The sequence below is a fragment of the Elaeis guineensis genome, chromosome 16, assembly GCF_000442705.2.
Source record: "Elaeis guineensis isolate ETL-2024a chromosome 16, EG11, whole genome shotgun sequence".
Lineage (NCBI taxonomy): Eukaryota > Viridiplantae > Streptophyta > Magnoliopsida > Arecales > Arecaceae > Elaeis > Elaeis guineensis.
Genome location: NC_026008.2, coordinates 22209642 through 22217576, shown reverse-complemented (window position 1 = coordinate 22217576; position 7935 = coordinate 22209642). Strand labels below are relative to the sequence as shown.

Below are 7935 nucleotides of genomic sequence, written 5' to 3'. Positions count from 1 at the left end.
TGCCTCGAAGTCGCCCTTGACCTGCCCCACGATCAGCTGAGAGTCGGAGAATGCCGGAGGCTGTCGATGCCCAGCTCCTTCGCCATCCTCAAGCCAGCGAGGAGTGCCTCGTATTCGGCTTGATTGTTGGAGGCCTTGAAGTCGAACCGGAGGGCATACTCGGTGACCACCCCATCCGAGTTCGTGAGCAGGAGCCCGGCCCCGCTTCCCTGAGCATTGGAGGCTTCATCGATGTGGAGTACCCAGGTGGAGATCGGGTCTGGCTCAGAGACCGCATCTCGTCCCGAGTCTTCAGCTCCCGACCCTTGGTCGGTCGTCGGGCATTCGGCGATGAAGTCGGCCAAGACCTGGGCCTTCAGGGCAGGCCTTGGTCGGTACTGAATGTCGAACTCACTAAGCTTCATCGCCACTTAGCGAGCCATCCGGATGTATCGGGTCGGCGCAGTATGGCCCTCAGGGGCTGGTTGGTGAGTACCACGATGGAGTGGGCCTGGAAGTATGGTCGAAGCCGTTGCGCAGAGACGGTCAGGGCGAAAATCATCTTTTCCGTCTCCGAATATCTGGCTTCGGCGCCGTGGAGCATTTTGCTGGCGTAGTAGATGGGCTGATGAGTTCGGCACTCATTTTCCCGAACAAGCACCGAACTGATCGCCTCGGAAGATGTGGCCAAGTAGAGATACAAGGTCTCCCCGACCTACGGCTTTACGAGCAGTGGTGGGGAAGCCAAGTACTTTTCAGGTCTTCGAAAGCCTGTTCGCACTCATCCGACCAAGAGAAACCATTTGCCCGATGCAGAATCTTGAAGAACGGGAGGCACCTTTCAGCCGACCGGGAAATGAATCGGCTAAGAGCGACGATTCTTCCGTTCTGCTGTTGGACCTCCTTCTTGGTGTTCGGACGACGCATGTCGAGGATCGCCTTTATTTTCTCAGGGTTGGCCTCGATCCCTCTCTGAGAAATGAAGAATCCGAGGAACTTCCCTGAGGTCACTCCGAAAGCACACTTGGTCGGATTGAGCTTCATTCGGTGTCGTCGAAGGGTGCAGAAGGTCTCCTCGAGATCCTGAACATGGTCCGGGATCTGCGTGCTCTTTACCAGCATGTCGTCTACGTACACTTCCATGTTACGCCCGATCTGGTCTTTGAAGACCTTATTGACGAGTCGCTGGTAGGTGGCGCCGGCATTCTTCAGTCCGAAGGGCATCACCCGATAACAGTAGAGACCCTTGGGAGTCACGAACGCAGTGTGCTCCTCATCCTCAGGCACCATCCGGATCTGGTTGTACCCGACGAAGGCATCCATGAAGCTGAGCAGTCGAAATCTGAACGTCGCATCCACCAGCTAGTCGATCTTCGAAAGTGGGAAGCTATCCTTCGGGCAGGCTCGGTTGAGGTCGGTGTAGTCAATGCAGATCCTCCACTTCCCGTTGGCTTTCTTGACCATGACGACATTGGCGAGCCAGTCGGGATACGTGGATTCTCGGATGAAGCCTGCTTCGAGTAGCTTGTCCACTTCTTCGTCGATGGCCCTCTGCCTCTCTGGGGCGAAGGACCTTTTCTTCTGTCTCACCGGCTTCATCGTCGGGTCGATGTTGAGTCGGTGAGTTATTGTTTCTGGAGGGATGCCCGACATATCTGCTGCCGACCAAGCAAATATGTCGGCATTGGCCGTCAGCAGCTCTGTCAGTCGGCGTCGTTCGGTGTCGGGCAATTGAGACCCGACCCAAACTTTTCTGTCGGGATTTTCTCCTATCGGGATCGCCTCGAGCTGCTCGGCCGGCGAACCCCGTTCTTCCTCCTCCCTTTGGTCCAGCTTGTCGATTGTCAGAGGATCCTTCGACTCGTCGCTTCGAGCGAAGATTTGGAAGCATCGTCGGACGAGCTGTTGATCTCCGCGCATCTCTCCGACTCCGTTTTTGGTTGGGAATCGAATAAGGAGATGGTACGTCGAGACGATCGCCTTGAGGGCGTTCAGTCCGGGTCGTCCGAGTATGGCGTTGTAGGCCGAAGGAACTTGGACGACCGCGAAAGTGAGGAAGACCGTGCTTTGCCGTGGTTCGGTGCCGACCGTCACGGGCAGAGTGATTTCTCCCTCTGTCGTGACGGTGTCTCCGGCAAAGCCGATCAGGGGCACAGGGACCCTCCTAAGTCGGTCAGTTGACAGTCGCATTCGGGAGAAGGTCGAGTAAAACAAAACATTTGTCGAACTTCCATTATCAACAAAAATTTATTTTACATCATAATTGGCTATTGTCGCCGACACAACAACAGCGTCGTCGTGGGGAGTCTGGATGCCCCGAACGTCGTCTTCTGTGAAGGTGATTACGTCGTTCGGGCGTGGCCTTTTCGTCGGCTCCCCTCCTGCAGACGTCCCCGGTCCCAGCCGCTTGGAGATCACGTTGATGACTCCGATCGTCGGCTGGTTGGTCGGCGCCTCTTCAGTCGGCTGGGGGCGTCGATCGGCAACCGGTTGAGTCGGCGGACCCTTCCGAAATTTGTCGAGGTACCCCCGGCGGATGAGATTTTCAATCTCATCCTTCAATTGGACGCACCGCTCGGTGTCGTGGTCGTGGCTCCGATGGAACCGACAGTACTTCCGACGGTCGAGGCCTTTTGCCTTCAGAGGCGGAGGCCGTCGCAGGTATTCCTCTCCCTCGATCTCCATCAGAATCTGTGCACGGGGAGCGGAGAGAGGAGTGTAGGAGTCATACCTGGGATGCACTGGCCTCGGAGTCTGTCGCCGGGGCGATTTTCGGATCTGTCGGGCTGGAGAGAGCCGACTATCGATCGGGGGCCTGCTTGGTTCGGCGGGCTCCCGACCTTTCCTCCGCTTCTCCTTCGGGCCTCTGGGCTCGGCCAAGCGTCGGTCGGACGCTCCTTCGTCCGCGCGCATATACTTGTATGCGCGCTCCAATAGTTCGGCATAAGTCCGGGGGAGGGTCTTGTCCAGAGAATAAGTGAATCGGGACGCCCTCAAGCCCCGCTTCATGGCGGAGATAGCCATGTCTTCGTTGAGGTCCCGGACCTCGAGCGTGGCCGCGTTGAATCACGCCACGAAGTGTCGGAGCGTCTCGTTTTCCCCCTGCTTGAGGGAGAAAGGTTGTCCGACGTTCGCGGCGGCTTTCGGCTGGTGCTGAAATGGGCCACGAACGAGTGCTCGAGCTGCCCGAAGGAATGGATACTTCCCGATCGGAGATCGGAGTACCAGGCCCTGGCAGCCTTGCGGAGCATGGCGGGGAAGCAGATGCAAAAAAGAGCGTCGGTTGCCCCTTGAATCGTCATGAGAGCTTTATAGCTCTCGAGGTGGTCGACTGGGTCGGTGGAGCCGTCGTATGGCTCCACGTGCGGCATCTTGAACCGACTGGGAATCGGCTCGTCGAGGACCAGTCGGGAGAGAGGTTGGGCGGTCTGGAAGTTAACGTCGTTCGAAGACTTCTGGCCGTCCGTCTGCAGTTGGGCGAGTCGGCGGTCGATTTCCTCGAACCGTCACTCGTAGTCGTCCGCTCGTCGATGCTGGGAGACCCCAGGGGTGGAGCCTTCGGAAGATTCTGAAAGGGAGGCCGACGGTGTGCGTGGCCGCTTCTCCTTCCTCGCCCGTTCCAACGGGGAGGGAGAGGGCCGCTGGGACCGTCGGTTGTCGCACCATGGTCGTCCCTCCTCCTCTCCGTGGGAGCGCTGTTGGGAGCGCTCGCATGGGGACGACAGGGATCGGCGCGGTCGTCGGCGGCTGCTCCTGGAGGGCATAGGTCGGGCCGCCGGTTGCTGCTGGAGGCTTTTGACTGCGTCGGTCAGTATGGTCATCTGCCGTACGATGGCCGCAATCTGGGCCTCCGTGGTCACTGCAGAGCGCGGAGAGCTAGGCTCCGGCGGGGAGGCTTCTTCCCGACGGGAAGAGCGCCTTGCCGACCCAGTGATTCTCGATCGTTGAGCTCTTGTCTTTGTCATGCTGTCCCCTTCCTGGCGCGCCAATCTGTTGCGGCCAATCGCCTCGTCGTCTGATCGTCGGGAAGCGTGCACCTGCAAGAGGAAGTCCGCACTGACCGGAGGCGGCTCCGGCGGGGACCCTCCGACGGTCAAGTCAGAGAGGTGACTGGGCAACAGTGAAATGTAGACAGAGAGCTCTGAGAGAGAAAGAGAGAGAGAGAGCGAGCCTGCATTTGTTGAAGAGACGGAGCGGATCGATCCCTTGCACTGTTGCCTTCCCCGGTTTATATGGTGGAGCACGGTATGGCGCCGTCATTAATGGCGCAGACAAGTGAGGAACTGTCAACTCACTGTGGACTGTCAGAGTCGCCGTGAAAACGTCATGTCGCCGTGTGGCCGTCCAATCACCAGGGTTGACCCCGCTCTCGGCGGGACAATGCTCCTAGGTAACTGCGCCGCATGTCCGTGTCAGAGCTGACAACGTCTGGTAGCTGTACGGTGGTTGGAGGAGCCGACCGACCCAAAGTCGGTAGCCAGCTGAGTGGTGTCGGGCCCCTCCATTGGTCGGCGAGCATCATGTGAGTCGGCCATCAGTCCACTGGGTTTAGTCGGTCGGGATGGATACGCCCGACATATCCCCAGTCGGCGATGGACTGTTGAATGGCCGGTGATGGCATCCGTCAGTTGGTCGCCCCGACCGACGATCGGTCGGGTTCTCGCCCAGTCGGAGTCGTCCGTCGGAGTCGGTCGATCGGGTCGTTAGTCGGTCGGTCCGCCAGTCGGTCGGGCCGCCAGTCGGTCGGTCGGGCCGTCGGTCGGTCGGTCCGCCAGTCGGTCGGTCGGTCCGCCAGTCGGTCGATCAGGCCGTCGGTCGGTCGGTCGGTGGGTATCTCCCAACAAAGTGCATGCAGCATTGCTATGTCCCACAATCTTGATTTTATAAATTTTTTTTTATCAGGCATAAGATGGCTCTTCCCTCACATCTCACGAGAATTGGCCTTGCTGTCATGGGCCAAAACCTTGCCCTCAACATTGCAGAGAAAGGCTTCCCTATCTCAGTCTACAACCGGACTACTTCCAAGGTTGATGAAACTGTTGAGCGTGCCAAACTTGAAGGAAACCTACCAGTCTATGGTTTTCATGATCCTGCTTCTTTTACCAACTCAATTCAAAAACCGCGTGCTATCATCATGCTTGTGAAGGCTGGTGCACCTGTGGACCAAACAATAGCTACACTTTCAGCTCATATGGAGAAGGGTGACTGTATCATTGATGGGGGCAATGAGTGGTATGAGAATACAGAGAGGAGGGAGAAAGCTGTGGCTGAACTTGGCCTTCTTTATCTTGGGATGGGAGTTTCTGGAGGAGAGGAGGGTGCACGTCATGGGCCTTCTTTGATGCCTGGAAGGTCATTTGAGGCCTACAAGAACATAGAAGATATCCTTCTCAAGGTGGCTGCTCAAGTTCCTGACAGTGGTCCCTGTGTTACCTACATTGGCAAAGGAGGCTCAGGCAATTTTGTGAAGATGGTTCACAATGGAATAGAGTACGGTGACATGCAGCTGATAGCCGAAGCTTATGATGTGTTGAAATCTGTTGGCAAGCTTTCTAACACTGAGTTGCAACATGCTTTTGCAGAATGGAACAAGGGGGAGCTTCTTAGTTTCTTGATTGAGATCACTGCAGATATTTTTGGAATTAAGGATGATAAGGGTGATGGTTACTTGGTAGACAAGGTCCTGGATAAGACCGGGATGAAAGGCACTGGTAAGTGGACTGTCCAACAAGCGGCAGAGTTATCAGTGGCAGCTCCTACCATTGCTGCATCTTTAGATTCAAGGTTTCTTAGTGGATTGAAGGAGGAAAGAACTGCAGCTGCTAAGGTTTTTCAGTCTGATGGTTTTGGTGACATACTGAGCAGTCAACCTGTGGATTAGGCAAAGTTAATTGAAGATGTAAGGCAGGCTCTTTATGCTTCAAAAATTTGCAGCTATGCACAGGGTATGAATCTTTTAAGAGCGAAGAGCATAGAGAAAGGTTGGGATCTCAAGCTTGATGAGCTTGCAAGGATATGGAATGGTGGGTGCATCATCCGTGCCATTTTCTTGGATCGTATCAAAAAGGCCTATGACTGGAACCCAGATCTACCAAACCTCCTTGTGGACCCAGAGTTTGCACAGGAGATATTAGACCGGCAGGCTGCTTGGCGAAGGGTTCTATGTCTTGCTATTAATTCTGGTGTTAGTACTGCAGGTATGTCAGCGAGCTTGGCCTATTTTGACACGTACAGGAGGGAAAGGCTTCCTGCTAATCTGATCCAATCTCAAAGAGACTATTTTGGAGCTCATACATATGAGAGGACTGATATGCCAGGATTCTTCCACACAGATTGGTTTAAGATCGCAATACAGACAAAAATGTGAGATCATCTTTGGTGAGTCTTGGAACTAAATGTTGGGTAGAGCATGTCCTGCTTTAATTAAACATTACATCTAATTACATGCTTAGGGGATCTGTCAAACTCTTTAAACTTGTTGAAGTGGTTTTTGTATGTGAGCTTGAAGTTCAATGCCTTTTGGATTCTGTACCCAAGTTTAAGCTTTACCATTTTGGTTTCCCATCAATGCGGAGCAACTTGAACTTTCAGCTAGCTTTTGGAAATTTTAAGAACCATTCATGGTCTATTTTCAGAGTGAAGGCTTATGCCTACTTCTTTGTTAGTTTGCTTATCATAATGCCTCTCTCTCTCTCTCTCTCCCTCCCTCTTCTTGTGATATGGTCTATGTTAAATGCTGGCATCTTGGCATCAGAGAACACTACAGGGTGGTTTTCGGTGCATATGGAGGCCGGTACTTCAAGCTCACCAAATTTTTCTGCATATAAAATCTGTCATGCTGAAGTCTAATATTTTCAATTATTGATTCAGTTAGCTCAACTGTATTATTTTCCAAGGGTTTTTAGAATGTCATTGGTGAATCAAAGGGGGAATACCCATGACTCTTTCTATGAAGACACAATATAGAGAAGATCTTTCTTCCTGTCATATAAACAACAATAAAAATGTCTGGTCTGTAAAGAAGGAAGAAGTTTTACCTTGGGCAATTTTGTAGTTCCACTATAATTTTAAAAATTAAGGAGTACAAAAAGCATGATGTGCACCTTGTTGTGCCCTCAAACTTATTAGCAGCATGGTGCATGCACTTGCAGCTTACTTTTTTTTTTTTTTTTTTGGCCAAATATCAGAATACCAAGGACTGGTTTTCTATATGACACTTTAGTGGGACTTAAGATTTCCATTATCATCACTGACAACCAAAAGAGCTGGTTTGGGCATCAAGCACAAGTAATGCAAATTCTCCAGCTAGATCCATGAATGACTTTGTTGGGCAGGTATATGCATGGTCTTGGAGGCTTCATGAACTCCCACTATAGATGAAGCCGAGCATGCCTTATAATTCTAATGAAAGATGCAAGAGGGGAGTCATGCATTCCGGTCCACACACTAATTTTTTTGAGAACTATGAAATTGGAAAGTGCAGAAGTATCTAGTAGGCATTATCTTAATTTTCAGTATATACATTAGATTATAATGATGTTAACTGGATAGCTCCATCTTCACACTTGGGATGAATTACGGATAACTATGAATCTGTCAAGCAAACTTTTAATGTTATTCTTTACTGAAAGATTTGAACTCTTTTAAAACAACAGGTTTTCATGGATGGTGACTCAGCAATAATTACTTGAGAGCAAATTATGACACTACCAAGTGTAATGCTGATTAAAGCTCATAGTTTGTTCACAATGAGTCAACATTATTTGGAGACCGAGTTTCTATTATTTGGAGGAACATCAGAATCCTATATGCATGTCACCAAGCATAAGTGCCTCCTTGCGATTTTTTCCATAGAATACATTAATAAAGAGTGTGTAATTAAGACAAGCTGTAGTTGAATCAGTAGAATATTAGTTGAATGCTCGTAAAGGGATTTTCAACTTAGTTTACTTCCGA

At 51.9% G+C, this 7935-nt stretch overlaps 1 pseudogene; it reads left to right on the top strand.

The window, feature by feature from the left end:
• The first annotated feature begins 4888 nt into the window (after window positions 1-4888).
• LOC105060650 (6-phosphogluconate dehydrogenase, decarboxylating 1-like) lies at window positions 4889-6610 on the top strand (annotated as a pseudogene).
• Window positions 6611-7935: the final 1325 nt, after the last annotated feature.